The sequence below is a fragment of the Lissotriton helveticus genome, chromosome 2_2, assembly GCF_964261635.1.
Source record: "Lissotriton helveticus chromosome 2_2, aLisHel1.1, whole genome shotgun sequence".
Lineage (NCBI taxonomy): Eukaryota > Metazoa > Chordata > Amphibia > Caudata > Salamandridae > Lissotriton > Lissotriton helveticus.
In genome coordinates, this window is record NC_136060.1 from 403,853,243 (window position 1) to 403,878,130 (window position 24,888).

A 24,888-nucleotide genomic window follows, 5' to 3' on the forward strand; every position below is an offset into this window, starting at 1 on the left:
CCTGGGAGACAGGACTCGAAGAACAGGATGAGGGACCCGGCGCCTTTAAGTGGGCGTTCTCAGAGGAGGAGGAGACCACTCCCCCTACATACGTAGCAACACCCGGACTGGATAAACCCCCGGAAGCAAGATACAGGGGGTGTGACATCACCCCAGAGGAAGAACAGGCGAGGAGCGGCGTAGGAGAGCGTTTTGAACGGAGCGGAGGAGTAGGAGAGTACCAAGAACAGAGAGAAAACCCCGAAGAACATCCCGGAGGAGAAGACGAGAGATACGGAGTGCCTGGAGGCCAACGACCCCGCGAGCCGCCGTGCCACTCTCCCAGGGGAGGAGCGTGGCTGACCCAGGTACGGCAGCGTATGGCAGTGTGGGCGGGAAGGAAGAGTGTGTAAATATTGTACATAGACCCGCGTTTGTCTCCCGCGTCTTCCCCCTCCTTTTGTGTCCTTTACCCCGCGTTTAACCCCCACCTCGTGTCTGCCCTTCCACCACGTCACTGCAGGAAGTATATTGCACGTTGTTTTCACGGGTGCAAACTCCCCGCCTCACCTCACCCGGTCCCACAGGTGCAACCCCTCCCTTGAGGCCATTGAACTAACGGCGTCCTTCTGTTGGCTTCCTTTGCATGGGCTCCGGAGCGGTGTGCTGCTTCCGTGATCATCCCTTCAATCCAAGCGAGGAAGACCCGAAGACCCGGGAGAAGACACCCGCGCTGCAAAGACGGATCCCAGCCAATTCGCCAGGGAGAGACTCACGTTTAGGACACGGAGAACTTTAATGCTGAATGCCAAACGTGTAATCCCAATAAAACCCTCTTTACCTGCAAGACCTAGTGTCCTTCTCCTGCCTGGTTTGCAACCTGTCGCTTTAGTAGGTCCTGATCCACTTCCTCAAACCAGACCTGAGCAGCCTGCCCAGTCTACAGTGGTGTCAGAAGTGGGATCTACTCCCTCGGACAGTGCAATAATGGTGGACCAGGTCATCCAGAACCTTATCGACGGGCAACAGAAGTTGGAGTGGGCCATTAGCCAACAAATCAGCACAGCAGACGCAGATCGGGCTTTGTTCCGCAGCACTATGACACAGCAGATGGACAGCTTACAGAAAGCGGTACAGACTCCAGGGGCCGCTGCCTTGGGGGACCGTAGACCGGCGGGTCCTAACCCGGCCGGAGTAGCCTTGCAGAAATACGTCACGGGCGAAGACCCAGATGCCTTCCTGGTGAACTTCGAGAGAGCCGCCCGTGCGTGTGGGTGGCCGGAAGACAAATGGCCTTTCTTTCTCGCCCCCTTGTTGACGGGCGAAGCGCAGACGGCCTACCAGGTTGCAAACCATGCCGGTACGTCCACCTATGCCGCCATCAAGGAGGTGATACTGGATCACCTAGGGATGGACACCGAAGCTTACCGCATCCGGTTCCGAAAGGAAAAGGGGGTTACAGGGGAAAACCCCAAGACTCTGTACTTACGCCTGAAGATGGCCGCCGAGAAATGGTTGCGCCCCGACGACCGGAGCAAAGAGGAAGTCATGACCAGCATAGTCCTTGAGCAGTTCATGGAGGCCCTCCCTTACGGGACACAAAGATGGCTGCGACAACACCCAGGACTAACCGCGGCCCAGGCCATCGAGATGGCGGCCAACTATACAAGAGCGGCACCCAAAACATTTCCCTGGGAGACAGAGAAATCCACAAAGACGCCTGTACCAGCCCCGCGGACAGAGAAGAAGAAACCAGTCTACGACCCCCCAAAGCCACGGCCCTTCCGACCAGAGGTCACACCGATAAGGGGTCCCCAGTGCTTTGAATGTGGGTAGTGGGGACACATAGCCCGGATGTGCCCCCGGAAGAAGTCCGTCGAGGAACCCATGGAAGTCGGGTATATCCCTAAGGCGGTACTGTACACCGCTGAAATGGGACCATCATACTACGTAAGAGTGCATGTGAACCAAATCCCAGTAAAGGCTCTCTTGGATTCCGGGTGCAGGCAATCGGTCATACGGGAGTCTCTACTGGTCCCATCCCAAATAGGGTGGGAGGGCAAGGTACACATTCGATGCGTCCACGGGGACGTCAAAACATATCCCATCGCACGCATCTCCATCAAACCAGCTAAGGGGGAGCCCTGCACGGTGAGGGTGGGGGTGGTGGCTTCTCTGCCCGAGGAGTTAATTCTAGGGGTGGATAACCCTCATTTTCTGGCCCTGTTTAAAAGGGAATTAGATATCCATCCAGTGGGTGCCTTCTTGTCTGCCGAGCCCTGGGTCATAGACAAGGGATTTAAGTTCGCCCAAGCCAACGACCCTGCCCTTTTCAATGCGTGGGAATCCGCTCATGTGGCACAAACCACGGCCACAGAGCAACGATACCCCCGCTTCGTTATCAGAGACGATCTGCTATATCGTGAAGGGGAAGAGGGAGACCAAGGACAGCTAGTGGTGCCGAAAGACTTCCGCGAACAGATCCTGTTCTTTGCCCACACGCATCTAACCGCAGGTCACAGTGGGGCCGAAAAAACCACTCGGAATATTCTGCGTCTATTCTATTGGCCCGGCATTTATAAGGAGACAGAGGCCTACTGTCAACGCTGCGAGGTGTGCCAGAGAAAAAACCTGTCAAAACCCCCGGCAGTCCCCTTACAACCTCTACCCATTATAGGGAATCCCTGGGAACGCGTAGGGATGGACATCATAGGGCCACTACCTCGAACCACTAGGGGCCACACCTACGCCTTGGTGATAGTGGACTATTCCACCCGGTTCCCCGAGGCCTACCCCCTAACCACCCCAACCACCAAGAACGTAGCGGAGAGACTGGTGGAACTGTTTTCAAGAGTGGGGTTTCCCCGCGAAATATTAACAGACCAGGGGACGCCCTTTGTGTCACGAATGATGGGTGAGGTGTGCAAGACCCTGAGCCTGTCCCACATCCGCACTTCCGCTTACCATCCACAAACGGATGGATTAGTGGAACGCTACAACAGGACCCTGAAGTCCACACTGAAGAAGCTGTTGGGCTCGGAAAACAAAGACTGGGACAAAATGCTCCCCTTAGCTTTATACGTCATAAGGTCCCAAGTCCAGAGCAGCATAGGTTGTTCCCCGTTCGAACTTTTGTATGGCCGACAACCGAGATCCCTCCTAGAAATAACCAGGGAAGCCTGGGAAAGGGAAGAGGCACAGGAGCAGCGCTCCCTGCTTGACTACACCCAGCAGCTGCGGTCCAGACTGGGCAAATTAAGAGATCTGGCATACTCAAACCTGCAGTCAGCCCAGAACCGACAAAAGCGGTACTATGACAAAGGGAAAAGAAGGAGGGAGCTGAATGTAGGGGATTGGGCTCTAGTGTTACTGCCTACGTCCTCACAGAAGTTCCGGAGTGAATGGAAGGGACCGTTCAGGGTCCTCGAGAAATATGGGGGTACAACCTATAAGATGCGAATGTCGCCCAGACGCACACAAACCTTCCACATAAACCTCCTGAAGAAGTGGTTAGGACCGAGCCCCCAGCCATCCCATCTCGTATTGCCGGAAAAAAAAGTAGAGTCCACCCTAGGAAGCCTACCCATCAATCCTGACCTTTCTGAAGGGGAGAAACAGGCCTTATGGGACGGTCTCCGTCCGTTTTCCCACTTGTTCTCTGACACCCCTGGGTGCACTCATCTAGTGGAACACGAGATACACACGACCCCAGGGAGTATAGTCAAACAACGAGCATATCGCATCCCAGCAGCGAAAAGAGCAGACGTACGGAAGGAAGTCGCAAGCATGTTGGACCTGGGGGTCATCAGACCCTCAAAGAGCAGTTGGTCATCTCCCATAGTCATGGTGCCCAAACCCGACGGGTCCACCCGTTTTTGCATGGACTTTAGGGCATTGAACGCGGTGTCCACCTTTGACGCGTTCCCCATACCCCGGGTCGATGAACTCATCGAGCGCATAGGGGACGCGAGATACATAACAACCCTGGACCTGACAAAAGGGTATTGGCAGGTACCCCTAAGGGAGGTGGACCGACACAAAACCGCCTTTGCCACCGAGGAAGGGTTGTATGAGTTCAACGTCCTCCCTTTCGGACTCCATGGGGCACCCGCAACGTTCCAGAGGCTAATGAACAGAGTGTTGTCCCCACATACCAGGTATAGCTCGGTGTATCTTGATGACATCGTCATCTTTAGTCAGTCATGGAAAGAACACATAGAACACCTGGCCGCTGTGCTGTCCTCCCTGGGAGAGGCCCGTCTACACATCAATGCCAAGAAGTCCCGAGCCGCCTACCCGAAGGTGAAGTACCTGGGGTTCATGCTGGGAGACGGGGTCATAGCACCCCAAGAGGAGAAGATAAAGGCTATCACCGAAACACCGTTCCCCTCCACAAAACGAGAGCTACGAGCCTTCCTGGGCCTGGTGGGATATTATAGACGGTTCATCCAGAACTTTGCGGTCATAGCCACCCCCCTGACGAACCTGTTACAAAAGAACGTCCGAAACGCGCTACCACGGCCCCCTTCACAGGACGCCATGGATGCCTTCCTTAGCTTAAAGAAAGCCATCACCACTAGCCCGGTGCTTATGCCCCCTGATTTTGGACGGCCCTTTTCCCTGGCTACGGACGCCTCTGAGACGGGCATCGGAGCTGTTCTGTCACAGATAGGGGTGGACAAAGCCGAACATCCTGTGCTGTACATCAGCCGTAAACTCCACCCCCGGGAACGGAAATATCCCACCGTCGAGAAGGAGTGCTTGGCCATTCGGTGGGCTGTTGACAAGCTACGCTATTACCTGGAAGGCCGGGCGTTCACGTTGTACTCTGATCATGCCCCTCTGCAGTGGATGCAGAGGAACAGGACTCAGAACGCCCGGGTACTCCGGTGGTTTCTCTTCCTACAACCCTTTGCGTTCACGGTGGTCCACAGGAAAGGGAAGGACAACGGAAACGCCGATTTCCTCTCCCGCATGCCGGTTCTCCCCGATCGTGAGAAACCAGGGGGGGTGGACTGTAACAAGGTGATGCGGAGCGCTAACGAGGAGTGGTGGACTCCCGGAAATGACCCTGTTGTGCCTCCTTCTTTGCAGACGGACCCCTGGGAGACAGGACTCGAAGAACAGGATGAGGGACCCGGCGCCTTTAAGTGGGCGTTCTCAGAGGAGGAGGAGACCACTCCCCCTACATACGTAGCAACACCCGGACTGGATAAACCCCCGGAAGCAAGATACAGGGGGTGTGACATCACCCCGGAGGAAGAACAGGCGAGGAGCGGCGTAGGAGAGCGTTTTGAACGGAGCGGAGGAGTAGGAGAGTACCAAGAACAGAGAGAAAACCCCGAAGAACATCCCGGAGGAGAAGACGAGAGATACGGAGTGCCTGGAGGCCAACGACCCCGCGAGCCGCCGTGCCACTCTCCCAGGGGAGGAGCGTGGCTGACCCAGGTACGGCAGCGTATGGCAGTGTGGGCGGGAAGGAAGAGTGTGTAAATATTGTACATAGACCCGCGTTTGTCTCCCGCGTCTTCCCCCTCCTTTTGTGTCCTTTACCCCGCGTTTAACCCCCACCTCGTGTCTGCCCTTCCACCACGTCACTGCAGGAAGTATATTGCACGTTGTTTTCACGGGTGCAAACTCCCCGCCTCACCTCACCCGGTCCCACAGGTGCAACCCCTCCCTTGAGGCCATTGAACTGACGGCGTCCTTCTGTTGGCTTCCTTTGCATGGGCTCCGGAGCGGTGTGCTGCTTCCGTGATCATCCCTTCAATCCAAGCGAGGAAGACCCGAAGACCCGAGAGAAGACACCCGCGCTGCAAAGACGGATCCCAGCCAATTCGCCAGGGAGAGACTCACGTTTAGGACACGGAGAACTTTAATGCTGAATGCCAAACGTGTAATCCCAATAAAACCCTCTTTACCTGCAAGACCTAGTGTCCTTCTCCTGCCTGGTTTGCAACCTGTCGCTTTAGTAGGTCCTGATCCACTTCCTCAAACCAGACCTGAGCAGCCTGCCCAGTCTACAACATGTTATGTTTCCTGCTGCGGCCTCGGAGGGTCCCCATTGCAACATTAATGAAGCAGATTTCTTCCACACGGTCTGGTCTTGCCCAATCTTACTACCCTATTGGGCAATGGTCCTCCAGGTGGTTTGTGGGGCCATGGACAGAGAATTTCTTCTGAGCCCTTTTTTGTGGCTGCTCGGCCTTCATGAACATTTAGCTGCTCGGCTGGCTCCTGATAGGTTTTTAGATCTGGCCTTGTTAGAAATGGGGCTCTCCAGTTGGCAATGGTTTCCACCTTTGTCCAAGTAGGAACCCTTCTTCCTAGTCAAGGTAAGGGGGATACCCTCCTAAAATAACCACTGCTCACCCCCTTGGTAGCTTGGCACGAGCAGTCAGGCTTATCTCAGAAGCAGTGTGTAAAGCATTTGCACATAGCCAACAGTAATACAGTGAAAACACTACAAAAAACACCACACCAATTTAGAAAAAAATATCCAATATTTTTATATATCCCAAACAAGACCAAAACGATAAGAATCCACAGTGCTTACAAATATATACTTTGCAAGATATCCTTTAAAATTGCAGAAATATCTCAAAAACACAATTCTTCCGAGTCTGTAGCTCTTTCTGGGGCTACCTCGATACTGAAAACAACAGAATACAACAGTTCTGTATGACCGCGTGGGGCGTGGGTGTCAGCAGACTCGTAAACAGTACCTTTTTCGTTGTGGCCAACATGTTGGTGCGAGCCGGACGTGGCAACCGTTGCGGTTGCGATATGAAGTGAAGCGGTGCAGCATGCGGTGCACTCAAGGCACGGTGCAGGCAGTGGCTCGGTGACCAGGGCTGTAGTGTGGAGTGAAGGCAGTGCTCAATGCAGTGCTGACAGATCACGGTGCAGGCGACAGAGCCGATTGTGGGAAGATGACGTCGGTCGGTCCAGACTGAGGTGTGGGACGAGGCAGTGCATCCTGAAACTTACAAGCTGTGCCCCAGCCATAATGCGGTCAAAGGAGTCGAAGTCAGCAGGCAGCGACAGCGTTGGTGAGACCAGGGCGGCAAAGTGTAGCAAAGCGGTGCGGAGTGCGGTGCCCACAGGTCACGGTGCAAGTCGTGGTTCGGTGGCAGCAGCAGTCGTCATCGGTGGGACCAGGGTTGTGTGTGAGAAGTGGTAGTGCCCTCTGCAGTGCCTTCAGGAGACGGAGACAGCGACGGAGTTGGTGACAGAGTCGGTTGCTTTTCCTTTCTCTATGGCAACTGAAACAACAGTTTCAGAAGTGTTACCCAGAGGGTGCTGAAGTCTTTGCTGTCCCTGAGACTTCAGAACAGGAGACAAGCTCTACTTCAAGGCATTGGAGATACTCAACACAAGTAAATAAAGTTCAGTTCAGTCCTTTCACTGCCCAAGGTAGAAGCAGCAACTGCAGGCCAACCCAATAAAGCAACAACACAGCAAAGGGGCAGTACTCCACCTGGAAGCTCTTCCAGCTCTTCTTCTTGGCAGGTTCCTTGATTCTAGTGAGTTCTATATTTCTGGGGTCTGGGCCCCAAAATGTATACTCAAAATGCCTTTGTTCTCTCAGTCTGTGCTTAGTCCAAGCCAGTTATGTCCTCTCTGGCCCAGCCTCCCGGCAGGAGATGGAGACAGCATTGTCCAAGGCAGCCCAGACCCATTCAGGTGCAAGGAAATCTCCTCCCACTACTCTAAATGCAGCCCAGGTCTACTCAGCCTAGCCCTGACTCATCCAGAAAAGGCAGGACACACCTCAAACCCCCCCAGTGGCTGTCTGTAGAGAATGCACATCCCCAGCCCCTGTCGCTCCAAAGCCAGACAGTCAATCCACAAACCCAGCAGAGGCACACAGAATGGCTAAGCAAAAAATACCTACTTTCTAAAAGTGGTATTTTTAAACACAGAATATAAAAATCTCCTTTACTAAAAGATGCATTTTCACATTCTGAGTCCAGGCATACTAAACTCCATTCCCCTATCTTGTCTCAATGGGAAGTTATGCTTATTAGATGTTATAAGTAAAACTCCCATTCCATCCTATATGACAGATAGCCTTTCCATAGTGAAAAACAAAATGCACTATAATTCACTCCCAGGACATGCCACACACACCAGTATATGTCCTACCATTAACATACACAGAACCCTCCCCATAGGGGTACCTTAGGCCTACCTTAAGGGTGACTTATATGCAAGGAAAGGGACGATTAGGGCATGGCAAGTGGGTGCACTTCTCCAAGCTGAAGCTGCTGCGACATTGCGTCCAGCGGCAAGCCACACAGCCACTTGTACATGAGTTGTAACATCAATCAACATCAATTCCAGTGAACCATAATAATTCATAGCATTCATGTTTATTCCACATTAATCTTATGTACATAATGGAGTTGGTGTGATTCACAGCTTAAATGCAGAAGAAATGCCCATCCAGGTCTTATCCGACGGCATGTTAGAATCCACTCTTCTTCCCAAGTGACAATGCACATGTTTACCCAATTGATTTCGGGCAATTTGCCCTTCGTCAGGGGTAGCTACAATGTAAAACCTTGCTGTCAGTGAACTTCATAATATTCAACAATAAGCAAGATGTGTATGCATCACAAAACCATATAATCCTTAAACTCAATACCCAAATCTCATGTTACTACCAATTTATACACAGTGACCTCTGTGTCCCGTTTTTTACTCCAAATTAAATCAAATGGTATTCCATGAAAATGCAACAATATGTGTTGTACGCGCAATTTCTCCAGTACAATGTGCATGCTAACACAGAAAAAGAAAGAAAAGATGTACACTTACAATGCAACCGTTATGATCTGTGTCCCCTATGTCTAAACACCGTGACCGTCACCATAACTTATTTAATTTAAAAAACGGAAATGAACAAACAGGAAACTGTTTCAAATGGAGTCGATGTGCTCAGCGTGCAACCAATCCCTTTAAAGCATCCCAGTGAGTAACAACTCAACATGTGACCACCATCCCGATCAAACAATAAACATAAAAGAAACATGAACCGAAACCCACGAGTGAACCCGTCTTATTCATCCTTTGCGTTGCATACTATCGAAGCAGTGTTATCACATGTATGTACTTAAGTGAAATAAAAACTCGCCAGATGTATATTTATGCAAAAATAATTACAATACAGTTTAACAGGAAATGGCTTGAAAAGAATTACATCGAAATTGTCCATTGATGAACTCATATTACATTCTGATGTGAATGATTTAAAAATGAAAAAGTCCTGTGTTAATGAATTATTCATTCATTTTTGCAAAAAACATAGTTGGCTCCCATTGTTGACCTCACTATAACTCATTGTGCCTAGGTAGCCTCCAAAATGCTGTTTTGACTCTTTATATACACTTGTTTGGGGTTGCACACACTTGGGGGGAGAAATAAGTACTATATCCAAACACATGCTGGAGTGCACACCCATTTTCTTCCTAGTTAAACCTTTTTAGGGAAACTGCTCCAAGGCAAAATATCTGGCGTGCAAGGCTTGACTCATGCTATGTTCCAAAAGCACGGATGTGAAGTATCCAAACTTAAGCTGCTGCGCATCGCGTCCAGCCGCAAGCCACACATCCACTTGTACATGAGTTGTAACATCATTCGACATCAATTCCAGTGAACCATAGTAATTCATAGTATTCATGTTTATTCCTATGTTCATAATGGAGGTGGTGTGATTCACAGCTTAAATGCAGAGGAAATGCCCATCCAGGTCTTACACTCCGCAGTTGCGGCCCGTGGAGGGATTTCCATGGGGCGGGAAGGCGGGGCGGGGGAGGTGTAGTAAACACCGGAATATGGATGATTGGAGGTAAGTAAACAATGAAATAAATAAATTTAATTTCATAGCGGCCGCTGCATCACATATTGCGATGCAGTGCGCACAACAATTTGGAAATGTTTGCCTGTAGCATGAAGAGCTGACAGAAATTCAGTGCCTTCAGCACTGGTGACTCAGATATCTTTCAAGTTCTCAAACTCCTTCAACTCTCCTCATCCTGCGAAGAAATAAAAATACACAGTGAGGGAAATAAATGCCCATGTAGGGTTCCCTGGTTTTAACCAATGAACTTGTACCTTTTCCATATGCACCAGTTGTGCACGATGTATAGCTGCTTGATGGGCCATTGAAATACTGTGTCAGGGAGCTTAGACCAATGCAGCGTCTGTAGCATGTTTTTGTGGTGGATCAGGTGATTCTTTAAGTTGACATTGACAAACCCAGCGATCCAGGGATGGCACACAGAAAGCAACCACAGTGAACAGGACTTGATTCACCAATCCCTGGAAAGTGAAATATGCATAACACACCCTGAAGGGTGTGAACCAGGACTAGAACAGTACATCTGCTATAGAATATGTAGTCTTTTCATTTCCATCAGGAATTGGACAACGTGTGAAACCTTGATTGAATGTGCTCAAGAGCAGGGAAGACTCCAACCTCTCAATTAATTCATCAGCAGTTAGAATGAGGTGTGCATCAGTTTCAGGCCCAGATCCCAACTTGTTAATTAAATCATTCACTTGGACAATGTGTGAATCAGTTTCAGTGACCCAGTAGTCTAGGCTGGGAGTACATCAACACCTGTTTAAGAACACGGACCACTAAGTTCTAAGAGGGACTCTGGACCTGGATTCAGCTGTGTGGATATTCATGACAGGGACATTTTCAGTTCCTCTACTGGGTCATTCTATTCAGCTCCTTTGATTTGATTTGAGTTTTGTAAAGCACGAACGAATACCCTGAGGTGTCTTGGCGCTAAGAAACAAGGAAACTTAAGAAACATAGTTAGGATTTAGTGGAGAGCCAAGTTTTTAAAAGCTTTGGAAACTTCAGAGAGAGGGGGCAGATTTTATTTCAAAGGGAAGTCTATTCCAGTTTTGAGTAGTACAAAACAAAAAGCTCCTACTTACCCATGAGGAGAGCTTGCAGTGTGGCCCCATCAGATTCCTGGCTGTACTGGAACTGTTCTGTTGGGATTCGTACCTTCTAATAACAGGTTGTGGAGAAGCTTCTTCATCCAAACCTTCTCAGACTCTCCACAATGAAGGACCAGCATACCTGAACCACTGCCTCGCATTACACGTACCCACCAGACAACTCCGTTCCACCTAACTCGCCCTACCCTCTGTCCCCAGGATCCACAAGGTCAAAACCGGAGGAAGTTCATTCTCCTACCTCGCCACCAGGACCTGGAACACCCTGCCCCTCCACCTCAGGCAATTCACGTCGCTGACCCAATTCAAGAAGGAACTCAAGACTTGGCTCTTTCAATGATCCTCCACCCAGAAGGACCAGCAGCCCTCCACCCCCGCCATCGCCTTGAGACCCCCACTGATGAGTAGCTCCTGATTGATTGATTGATTGATTGACTCTACACAGAGTGCCACCATGTCCACTCGATGATAGTAAATTATGGGCATGCCATGTGGGGTTCCCTGGGGGCTCGTGTGTTCAGTAATTATCTCATTTATGCTTATTAAGATATCAGTGTGGCCTTATCATTAATTTTCCACACATGCAGCATTCAAAGCTCAATAATGATAACCTCCTAGCTGTCTTAGTACTCACCTAGAGTAGAATATTGATTATATCACTCGTTATCAGCCCTAGGTTCACATAGAGATGCGTTTTGCCTTTGTCACGATGTTGGCTCATCTTCTTCTTAAGGCCCACCACTTAGGCCACAACATTATGGATACTGAAGCAAATGCATTTGATGGAGGTCGATTTCATTTACAGGTCATCTTTTTTACCCACAGCTTCCTGTTACAACTTCTGTTCCTAATTTATTCACTAATTTATGGCCCAGAGACTTGTAGGAGAGAAGATCTTGCAATCGATGTTGATCACAATTATAGTTGTATATGACATTACTTCTGCTTTTTATATTGTAGCACACTGGCCTTGTATATACAGGATATAAGAAGTTAATTCTAAAATGTAACAACCATTCTTTCTAAACAAAGTAAAGAATGTCAATGTGTCAACCTGTTTATATAAAATATAAAGGTTTAATGAGAAAAATAAGACAAAAGTCAGAAAAATCAGATAAGGGGTTTAAAAGGCATAGCCTAGAGAAAAAGAACACTAAGAAGCATTCAAGGGTAAAAATGTGCCACAAAAATAATATAAATATAAAAAGTAAAAAGAAACATCAACATCAAAACAACATGTTAAAAAAAGGTTGAATGGTTACGACTGGGATCAAACTATAAATCAAAATTAGCAAAGAAATTACAACAACGAAAATTAATCGTTAACCGCAATTCTAAAATCTACGTGATCTATTCATGAATCACAATACCCCCATAAAATAATACTATTCATGGTAAATTAAAAAATACAATGAAAACAAATTATGGATAAATATTAAAAAGTAACATCAGTCAAAATGAACTGATAAAAGTATCATCATGAAGCCAACAGTGATCACAATGATTAAAAATATCTTCAAGGTCAAAAATTAACAAAATCATTACATTAAAAATCAGAAACAGAAAATAATGAAAGCTGTAAAAACAGGCTCTACCTAAAAACGGACTGGTACCCAGGGAGTTTCGTTAGCTGGCTTTTGAAAACACATGGGCACATATTATCAAGGAGGTATCGGCACTTTATCGCAGCCGAAGTTTCAGTTTCGAAAAATGTATCGCTCCAATCACAAGCTGGTGCAAACAGCCTATATCATCAGTTTACCTGCAAAAACACCTGCAAAAACCATCGCCACACATGATCCCCGCAACTATCGCTAATGAAATACAGAGTAGGCATTCCCGTGCAAAAAGCAGCGACAACACCACTCCACAACATTCCCAGCGACCAGCCAGATTGGCAAAAAGACCACAAAACATGCGATAAGGCGCGTTAGCAGCAGGAAATTAACACCTGCTCTGACCTGGTGTAAAGTCGGACGACAGCCTTCACTACAAAAGGAAGCCTAGCCCAGAGCCACACCTGAAGGTCAACAGATGCCATAGAGCCACTGATCATGCAGACCAGAAACCCAAGAAGGCCACAACACCCATCGCCACCACCCCCAGAACCCCACCCCCCAGACCAACAGTGAGGCAGCGCAGACAAAGACAGCGAGCTTCCGAAAACACACCAACCTCACAGACACAACACCAGAGAATGTAATTGCCCACTACAAAGGAACACCCATCCTGACCACCATTGCCCACAGGCTGACGGTACGAACACAGTGGACAACGAAAATCCCACCTCAGACAAAGCTACTGGTCGTGCTGCGCGTGTTGGCCTCTGGTACCCTCCAACCAACAACCGCCTGAGTGGGAGGAGTCTCACAGCCAGCCCAATCCAAGTTCCTCACAACGGTCGTGGCGGAAATCATCAGCTTGGTACCCCACTACCTATGCTGCCACCACACTGCGCAGGAACATCTGGAGACCGAGCAAGGCATCTACGCCATAGCTGGCTTTCCGCACATGTTGGGGGCAATTGTCTGCACCCATGTCCTACTTGTGCCCCCTGGCAAAATTGCACACAATAACCGCAACAGAGAGCACACGTATTCCATCAATGTGCAGGCAAAAGTGGACCACCAACGTCGATGCCAACCACCCAGGCAGTGTGCATGATTCCTACATCTTTCAACAGTCCATCATCAACCAGCGCTACCAGGATGGCACCTAAGGAAATGCACTGCTTGTTGGCAAGTACCTCAACCCCACAATCATGCAACTCACAACACTGGGAATGCACATGTTACAAACTCACATACAACATGCCAAACAACATGCCCACCCACCAGACAAGACAGCACATCTCACTGTGGGAACCTGGGCCAGCCATGCACATAAGCCATCAACGGCATGGCACCTCAGCCACACGATAGCAGAATGTGGGAAGAGGTGGGGACCAGGCATGTGCGAAGGAGGCAAGTGCCCGATGAATGAGAATGTACACAATGCCAAGTGTGGCGTGGATGTGATGGCCAGACTGCAGTATGCAGACCAGACACATATCCATGTGGACATACACCGCTGGTGTTTGAAGTGTAGTGGACAGTGGATGCAACCATGTCACCCCAGCCAGTGGGGAAGCTCGCAGAAATATAACTTGTTACTTCCCCCAGTAAGCAGAGCGTACTCCAGGGCAGCGTAGGGTTGTGAATAAAAAGCACGTCGCTCTGGGTGTGGTTCTCTTCTGGAATGCCCAACCTCTCACCCTGCCACCATGCCCTCGCCGTGAGCGGTGTTGCCTGTGAACCTGTGCGCCTGCTGCACCCCAGAACGCTGGTCCCTGAACCCGTCTTGGCCGGCCCTGCGTACCCAGGCCTCACTGCTCACCTGCGTGTGTCAAAAAGGGCCCACCACGTGCCGGTGCAAGCTCCAAGCCCGAGGCCCGCGACCTTGGCAGCCTCCTCCGACCATCACGACCTCCGCGACACCGGCCCGCAGTACTCCTTTCTCGTTGAAGTACTCCACCGCTGCCTCTGGCCTACACTATGGTCAAGTAGGTCACACTTTTGGAACTGAGTCTTGATATCCTGATGGCCAAGTTCATATGTTCATGGGACGTTTGATATCACTGTACTCCCTAGATGTGGTGCCACCAACTCTGTGTATAGCATTCCAACCACAAGTGTCTGTGGTCCTCGCTGACTACTGCCTTCGGCCTTCACTGCGGTCCCGTAGGTCACACATTTGGAACTGAGTCTTGATTTCTCAATGGCAGAGTTCATATCATTGCACACAAGGAGAGGTGTAAGAGGAAGACGCATTTGAGACCGGAGCAAAAAAAGATCATCGTTATGGAGGTGATCGAACACTACCAACAATTGTTCAGGTGTCACTAACTCTGTGGAGCGCGAGCCAACGACACGTGGCTGTGGGCCCCTGCTGACCGCTGCCTCCGGCCTACACTGCGGTCGAGTCGGTCACACATTTGGAACTGAGTCTTGATTTAATTATGGCAGAGTTGATATCATTGTACTGGCCTCATCGCAGACTGCATCCCCTTTCACCTCCGGTGCCACTAAGTCTGTGCCCCAACATTCATGGACACTTTCTGGTTGAACTTTGGTGGTGACTGAGTCTAGGGACTGGGGGTTGTCTTCATCATCATGTAGGTGATACTGACTTGGTGGTGAAAACGAGTCTGTACATTCCACTCCTCCATTGCCGCTTCCTGCCGGCTTCTGCCCTCTGCATCATGCCCTGGAGGACACCTTCCACTGTCCCCCACAACCCTCCACTGCATTCACCTTCGACATCAATGAGGACCCGCTCAGCTCGCGTGGCCCTACCTCAGTGCACCGGAAGTCACCGTCCCATGGCGGAGTGCCTGTGCCGGCGCAGTGCATCCGGGGCCACTAACTCTGTGCTGCTCAAGTCATAGACCCTGTCGGATTGAATATTGGATGGCCTCTGGGTCGATGGACTGGGGATCATCACCGCCATGTGTCTGTGGCCTCCGGCCTCAACTGTGGTCCACCTGGATTCACACATCAAATCGAGTCCTGACCTGCCCGGACGTTGCATCACCACAGGATACACCCGCCATCACCACCAGGACCATCTCCAAACAACAACTGCCAGACTATCAGAGTTGCTCACACCTGTCGTGGGTGCCATCATCAGCTTGATACCCTGCTCAGCTCTTCAGGTGCCACTAACGCAGTGCACCACAACCCACGGACCATTTCTGATTGAGTTCTGTGATGTGGACAGCACACAAAGCAATGTCACCTCAGGCAGTGTGGAAGACCTGGGACAATGATGGGGAAGATGATGCAGGTGTAACACACCCCACTGCAGCTACAGCAGGAATATCCAGAAAGGACACAATGCTAGACAATTTGTTCACATGAACACGCTCAGCTCTGGTGCCCCAACCTCAGTGCAATGCAACTCACAAACCCTTCTGATTGCATACTGGGTGACCTCTGTACTTGCTCCAGCTACCACCATGATGCTTCGCAGTAGTTTCTGTCATGCTGGTGTTTTCTGTTTCCGCTTTAATTGTGATCACTGTTCAAGTTGTTGCCAGCACCAACCACTCCATGAGGGCTGGTTTACACTCACCCCACACACATTCAGCACAGGCGTCATTTACATGTGACCCTGGCAATAAAGGTGCCGGGTGCACGTGCCCATAGCAGCCCCACAAACTATCTGAGTGCGTCCATGTGGTCATAATGTATGCATGAGGACCCCGGGCACTACAACATTACATTGTGCTGTGTACAGCGGTCGCAAACATGTCACCGCAGGCAGCGGGTAAGACCGTGGACATGTAGCTTTGTCGTCCCCCACTCGGTACATTAGAGGAGTGGACTGTGCCGGCGTATGCAAGTCCAGCGTGGGGATGTGAATGATTATCCCTGGGCTCTGGGCGTGGTTGAGTACCGGAAATGTGCAAATGCATGGGTCTCTGTCACAGTGTGGGTCTCCGTTGGGGAGTGTAAGGGAGCCCACACCGACTTTTAGGAGTCAGGGTGACCCGATGATGAAGCATGACACCACTAGGGTGTGTGAGGGTAATTAAAACAAAAAGTGTTTCTCCCCCACATTCATGGTTGAGTTAGGTACAACCTTTCACTAGAGAGGCCCCCCTTCCTCTTCCTTTTTTTCACACCCCTCTACCCTCCGTTTTTTATTGCTTCTCACTTAGAGTGAGCTAGCTTACACCACGGACCACGTGTTGGTCCATTTGGGTACTTTTTTGTGACAGTTATACTACCCAGGGAGGACGTACTCCGATGAGAAACCTCTCAAACCCTTGTGGTACGGGATACTTCCCAATACCTTGTTTTGCTGATAGAGTGTAAGTGGTCCCTGATGGGACTTAGGCACTCACTTATGTGATCTAGTTCGGGTGCCATGAGGTCGAACCCCAGCAGCACCTGTTCGGCCACCTCTTTCTGGCAGTCTGACACCTGGCCTAGGAATGCGATGTGCGCTTCGGTGGGGTGCTGGGAGCAAGCCGTGGTGGTGGGTGCTTCCAGCTGTGTGATCTGTGCAGGGGTGGGGTCTCCTCGATGCAGCTGGGCTGCCTTGCTCGTGGACGTGGGTTGCCTTAGATGTCCATGAGCTGTTGTAGGGCATCGGTGTCGAAGGTGTGGAGATCCTCTTAAGCACTGATGAGTTGTCTGGTCTGCTCTGCTGGAGGTGTTGTTTGTCCCTCTGCAATGTGAAGGGGAGATGCATTTTTACATTGTGTTGACATGTATGTTGACACATTGTTCATGTTTACATACAGACTACATGATAATGTGCATTGTGACTGTTTGGGAGGAGCAGACTATTTGATGCGGGACAGTGGACATTTGGACTACATGACGGATGTGAGATTGTATACCTACATTATGATCTTACAGTTTCCTGCTATGTCAGATGTGATTCGCCAGTTTCTACGCACAAGCGGACCCTGTTGTGTCCTTTGTTCTGCTGTGTAAGTGTTGCACTTTGTACCCCATTGTCGTCAATGTGGATGTGCTGGTATTGCTATGTGTGTGTACGGCATTGTGGGGGAGTCACCCCTGCAGCACTGATTTTGCTGCCCCTTATCTCTTTGAGGCAGTGTGCCTTTCACTTTTGTGCTTTTACGGTGCTGAGATGTTGGCGACCTGGGTCCTTTGTGCTCTTGGACGGTTTTTGAACTCTTGTGCATTGTTTGTCTGCTGATCAGGAGTGGCGTCAGGCGTTGTTTGTGCACGTGGATGTGTCAGTGTGACCTGCTCCTTTCCGGATGTGGTCAACACTCAGCCACCTCAGTGTCGTGGCGTGCACAATGTCATGATAATTGTACTGCAGCCATGCTGATTGTCATGTAGTGTCACTTGCATTGTCAGTGTGGCTCACAAATACGCATCTTTGCTGTGTTTCGCACATGTGCATGTGTTGGTTGTGGGATTGGTGATGTGTGAGGTGGGACATCTTTGGGCACATGGTGGACAGGGGCCTACTTGGTGTTTGTATGTGTGCTGCAGTGTGCCACAGGGATCAGGGACATGATCCAGGGTCAATGTGGGTGTGCAGTGTGCTACACATGATTGTGCATGTGTGCCATTGTGCCCATTTCCCACCGGCCCTCCAGTCCCTGGTCATTACTCACCCTGTTGATGTTGTGTCAGGTACTCTCTAGCTGAGCCCGGACTCCTGACTCCCTGCACCGTCTCCACACTGATTACTTTGGCCTCTGTTTTCTCCAGCTCCTCCTGTGGCGCCGGACTCCCACCTCCTGTCGCCGTTGCTGCCTTCCTGTTGGCAGCGGTTTGTGCTTGGTTTTGCTTTTCTCATCATGCCAGCGCCTCTTGGCCTCCACCATTCACCTCCTCGACAATCCGACAGCATTCACGTTAGTCTAATTGTAGATCAGTTGATGGTAGTGTTCTGTCTCCTCCGTGACGCTGATCTGGTTTTCCTGCGGACTACACCCAGTCTTCTTCCCCCTATTCTCCTTGGCCTTCCCCGACCCCATTGTTCCTTGCTGGTGGTCAGTGGGGCTTGTGGGGTTCGCGTTGACCTCTGCAGTCGGTCCGGGTGCATCCAAGGTGCTACGCACTTTGAATTGTTTTTTGTTCTTTTTGTTTATTTTAAAGCGGATTTTTCCACCTGACGCATGGGATTTACAGGCCTGTCGCTGCTTTTTGTGGCTTTTTGTATCGCGATTGGCCTCATCGCAACTTTTTTTTCATTCATGTTTTGCATTTCTGCGGTGTCGCGTCGACTTTATCACGGACATTTGATGCGTGGTCGTGTGCCTATCGCATGGTACCTCCGTGTTGTGAATACTTAGTTAACACAGCGTTATTTTCCTGCGATAGACTGCGATATGAAGAGTTGTGTTAAGCTAATTTTGCGGTAATTATCACACATTCTTGAGAATATCCCCCATGGTCAGATACAAGATGAAGGATTCTACTTGGGACTTAGAAAAAAATCAGGAAGTCAAAACTCTTGACCAGGTGGCTTGGACCGAGTATGGTCAATGTATCCAGCTTTCGATTCTACTAGGTTTGATAGCACTAGTCCGCGTTCAAAAGGGCTAAAATTTGGGAAAACTTGGAAGCTACAGACAGATTTTGGGATCCAGGGGGTAAAACACAATTTGCAGGAGCTCCAGACGGACAAAATTCAAGCCAAATATAGTATCAGGTTTGGTGGCTTGAATCTCTTGGTTTCGCTTGGTCCAGATAAAATATATAAGTGTGAATTCAAAACAGGCAAATATGGTACTTCCCCTCCCACATGTTTAGAATCTAATTCATTCTTTGAGATGTGAACTACAGAATGCTCAGCACTTACCTCTGTGCTCTATTACCTCAGTGATATAATTCAAAACGAAGAAAATAACATTTCATAATGTATTCGACACCCTAGCTCTAAAACGGGGCATATTTAAAAGTAGGCAGGCTCAATGCAATATTGCGAATTAATTTATGCTGTCAGCTTATAGATCTGATACATCTTTAAGTGCCAGACCAGTGTTCTGACTCCTTTTAGAGCAGGCCAGCATGAGTAGTATGTGGGCATTCCTACATTCAGTGGCTGAGCCAGTTTAGTAGACCTTAAACCAACAAGCCAGTTTAGTAGACTTTAAACCAACAAATAGGTCAAATAGGTGACCTAAGGAGAAAAAAACTGATATTTTACCAGAGAAGTAAATGGAGTTTCTCACAGTGCCCAGTAGCAGTTTTGTGATACACTGTCTAGCTCTTCTATATTTATCAGAACTGCAAAACACCTTAGTGATGCTGGTCTGAAATTACTCAGCCAAATGTAACCGACCCCTTCCATATAGATGATATGCAGGAATTGCTGTGTGTTCTTGGGGTTGGGCCAAGTGTCTCCAATGATGCTGTGGCATTATTCTCCCACTAGGCGCATGTGTACAAATCCCAGCACCCAGGCCAGCGGCTCTACAGCTGGCAGGCGCCCCTGCTTGCTCTCTGGGTCTAAATCCTTGGCTTTTTTCCACTCTGAACACCACAATTGCCATTACTATCATCACCATTACTATGAGCACACCCACCATTAGCAGCGTAACCACAACCACCATTACCGCTACCACTGGACATAATAACCACCATTAAAGTCAATAGAGCTACCTTTACTGTGCCAACGCATGCAAATAGAGGCTTGAACACATGCTGTTTGCAAATATAAAACCAGGCCAAATGTCTGTGCCAATGCTTGTTAATTCTAGGAAACCTTTCCTTTTCACCCTGTTGCGCCATTGCTGGAATGCTTCTTACTGACAGAACATTTTATTGTGTTTAATTGACTGAACAGCAAAGCTACTGACTTATATACGATTGTGATACATATCCACACTCACACTTATCTGAATAAAAAAACACCAAACCCTTCCCACTAAAAAAACAAGCATTTACAATGCAATGGTTTCGCCTTTGAAAATGTTAAGAGTTATTGGCATTGTAAATGACAACATTTGTATTTATGTGTTGGTTTTGAAAACAGATAAATAAATGGCATTGTCATTTACATTGCCATTAGCTTAATCTCTGCAGTCACTCTGCACTCTCTAGCACTCCCTACTCACTCTGCACTCTCTAGCACTCCCTAGAACTCCCTACTCACTCTGCACTCTCTAGCACTCCCTACTCACTCTGCACTCTCTACTCACTCTGCACTCTCTAGCACTCCCTACCCACTCTGCACTCCCTATGCACTCTGCACTCCCTATGCACTCCCTATGCACTCTGCACTCCCTATGCACTCTGCACTCCCTATGCACTCTACACTCCCTATGCACTCTGCACTCCCTATGCACTCTGCACTCCCTATGCACTCTGCACTCCCTACTTACTTACTTACTTACTATGCACTCTGCACTCCCTATGCACTCTGCACTCCCTATGCACTCTGCACTCCCTATGCACTCTGCACTCTGCACTCACTATGCACTCTGCACTCCCTATGCACTCTGCACTCCCTATGCACTCTGCACTCCCTATGCACTCCCTAGTCACTCTGCACTCCCTAGCACTCTCTAGTCAATCTGCACTCCCTAGCACTCTGCTTTCACTCTACACTCCCTAGTCACTCTACACTCCCTAGCACTCTGCAGTCATTCTACACTCCCTAGTCACTCTGCACTCCCTAGCACTCTGCAGTCACTCTACCCTTCCTAGTCACTCTACCCTTCCTAGTCACTCTGCACTCCCTAGCACTCTGCAGTCACTCTACACTCCCTAGTCACTCTGCACTCCCTAGCACTCCCTAGCACTCCCTAGCACTCTGCAGTCACTCTACACTCCCTAGTCACTCTACACTCCCTAGTCACTCTACACTTTCTAGTCACTCTACACTCCCTAGTCACTCTACACTCCCTAGTCTGCACTCTGCACTCTCTACTCTGCACTCTCTACTCTGCACTCTCTACTCTGCACTCTCTACTCTGCACTCTCTACTCTGCACTCACTACTCTGCACACTCACTACTCTGCACACTCACTACTCTGCACACTCACTACTCTGCATACTCACTACTCTGCACTCACTACTGTGCACTCACTACTGTGCACTCACTACTGTGCACACTCGCTACTCTGCACTCTGCCCTCACTACTCTGCACTCTGCCCTCACTACACTGCACACTCACTCTACACACGCACTCTGCACTCACTACTCTGCACACGCACTCTACACTCTGCACACTCACTCTGCACACTCACTCTACCCCTGCCCTGCCGAGGTAGCCCCCTGCCCTGCCGAGGTCGCCCCCCGCAGAGGGTGAGCTGGCGTCTTTGGTTCCCCCAGACAGTCCCGGTTTTCAGAGGACTGTCCCGGTGTCCCGACGCTTTCCTTAATTTTAAATACATGACTGAGGTTTTTGGGGCAAAGGTCAAGTCATCCTGCAGAAGAGAATTAAAAGGTATATTCTGGTTAAGTAATGTATCTGTTTCAGGCAGGGCAGGAGGAGGTGGGGGCATGCAGCAGCAGAGGGGAGACAGTGGGGAGGGGGCCCAGAGTAGAGGTCCTGTCATGAGCTAATATTATATTAGTGTAACTTGAAAATGTGAGGATTAATAGGCACATAATAATCAGGCTAAAGGCTTCACTCCTACTTTTAACTCTGCCCGTCCCGGTTTTTGCTTTTCAACATCCGGTTACCCTGCCCTGGGACCCCCAACGACACACTGCGCTTGGGGTCTGAGCCGCAGCACAGCGCCTCGGTGCCCAGGGCAGCACATCGCGTGTCTCGGTCTAACACAACAGCACGGTGAGCCGGCAGCGGGCCGGACAGGGCCCTAAATCACGGATCCATAAAAATACCTCAAACAGCAGGAGCAGGCCGAAGCGACTGCGCCGATCCTAGCGTGAACTGAGTGGGAACGAGGCCCAACACCCTCATCCCACAATCACCTGGGCGGCTGCTGTCAGTGATACACGCACGGCGTATTTGTGTAGCGCCTACAGGCGCTGCTGTCAGTGCGACACGCACGGCCTGTTTACCTACCGCCTAAAGGCGGCTGCTGTCAGTGCGACACGCACGGCTGTTTTATGTAGCGCCTAAGGGTGGCAGACATCAGTGAGTTATGCACGTTTTTATGTAGCGACTTATAACGCCGGCTCGCAAGGATGAACGGCTGGAGTTGGCCACGTTGGCGGAAGTGACCAAGAGCCGAGGCAAGAACTTTCTCGAAACGGCGCCTTGACGCGCCCCAGGTGTAGCGCCGTGCTGCGTGAATGCAGGATACAGTGTGCGGGCCACTCGGTAGTTATTCAGCAGGGCAGCGTGACACAAGCACTGGGGCGGGGGGGAATCTCTGCACGTATGTACCTGGACGCAGGTGTGAAGTGCCCCATGGCTTGCACATCAGCCATAAGGTGTATATCAAAGTGGAAAGTGGATTTGGCAACGATAGTCGTTTATTAGAGGACGGATAAAGTGCCAGCTCAAGATCGAGACCCAGAGGCGCCGAGAAGGCCCTCTTACCCCCTCCGCAGGCACTGGCCGGATGCAGACGCGCTCCCCCGGGCGGAAGTCCCAGAGCCGGTCACGGGAGAGCAGCCTTGAAGCCCCCCCGGCCTGGGTGCGACCATTGAGAAAACCTCAGCTGGTCGACTGGATGGGAACGTGTAGGAGGAACACGTAGGCCCCTCTGCCCACACCCCTTCTGCCTAGGTAGGTACCATACGTCACAAGCGCCTTGAAGCCCCCCTGGCCTGGGTGAGACCATGCAGAGAGCCTCGGCTGCTCGACTGGATGGGAAGGTGTAGGAGGAACCGCCACCGAGGTGGGTGCAGCGCGTCACAAGCGCCTCCACCCACACTGTGCGCGGGAGGGAGAGACGGGAGTGGAGCCCTCCTGGGACCGCCGGTGACCGCTTGACCTCAGCCCTCGACGCCCTCTCAGACCAGGACAGGCCTGCCCTTCACACCTCCGGCTCCCTGGACGTGTGGGTGATTTCGGGGGTGGCAGTGTCCGGGGATGAACGGATGGAGCCCGAAGACCTGTGCGCCCCATGCCCCACCCCGAATCCTCCCCGCAGGCCCCTCGCCATAGGTCGCACATCCCCTCTGCATCTGTACTCATGGCAACTGAAATACTGAACGGCCGCGCGCATCACCGGAGGAGGCGGAGAGCCAATCATTATTGAGCTCCTCTAAGAAAGACCTACAACATTCTTTCCTACTTAGAAAGTCCAAAAAATGAAAACGTAACAGGTGAAAACGGATGTTGGCAGCAGTAATGTAAATAAAATCGAAAATTAGACTCCTGGTGCCAAGGAAACAGGAACTGCCGCAGCAACCCATAAAAAACAAGTCAGGTCCCGGGCCGTGCTGTGATTGGCTGACGTCATGGGGGTGTCCCGGGCCGGCAGCCAATCACAGCGCGGCCCGGGAAATGACGTCACTGGGGTGTCCCGGGCCTGCAGCCAATCACAGCGCGGCCCGGGACACATGGCAACAAGGGGCGGGGCTTAAAAAAAGACCCAGAAACGCCCCCGAATCGCGTTTTCTCTGGAAAACTTGATTGACGGCCAATCTCTTCCAATGGCTAGCCTCCATTTATGGAGCTAGCCAATGGAAGAAGGGGCGGTTTCAAGTCGCCACTATAGAGCTAACATTAGATTTCGCCCTTGGGCGGAGCAACTGCTACGCAGTTGCAACGCCAGGGCGAAACCTAAAAAACCTCAATGTGTTAACTCAGTGACAGGAAAGTGGGCATGCAAGTGATTGTTATCCTGTTTTCTGTGACAGGTTTGCTTCTGAAATATTTTAAAGTCTGCATACACCTTGCCAAATGCACTATCGCTAAATGTCTTGGTTAAGGGTGTGATGCATATTGTAAACAACACGTTGCTTTAAGTCTGGACTGTCCCAATTATCAACAAAACATTAAACCCCGATCCTCTATCAAACCCTGTTTGTGGACTGCTGGAACTTCCAACTCTGATTTCATTTTATCTCGGTGAATTTCCAAAGTGAAATTAGCCGAAATGTAATGGCTGAAAAAAATACTGTAAAATCTGATAAATGCGAAATTTCCCACATTAAATTCTTCTTTTCATGGTATTTCTGTAATACGAACCTAACCAGGCAGCAGAGGAAAATTGTGTGTTACCTTAATTTTGGTTAATGCAAAAATACCACATTATTCTACATAAGAAGAACTTATTAAATATTTAGGGCCATATATATAATTTAGTTGCTTCACTTTTGCACCACGCAACGGTTTGCAAGCACGACACAACTACTAAATGTTTATATTCTGAATTACTTTATTGTATGATTAATTAAAATCCTTTACAAAAACGGAAGAAAATACTAATTAGAAAAAGTTAAAAGTAAAATACATAAAATCTGAATGAAACAAGAAGAAGTTAAAAAGCAATGATGCTATAAAGTAACTGTACATAGATGACT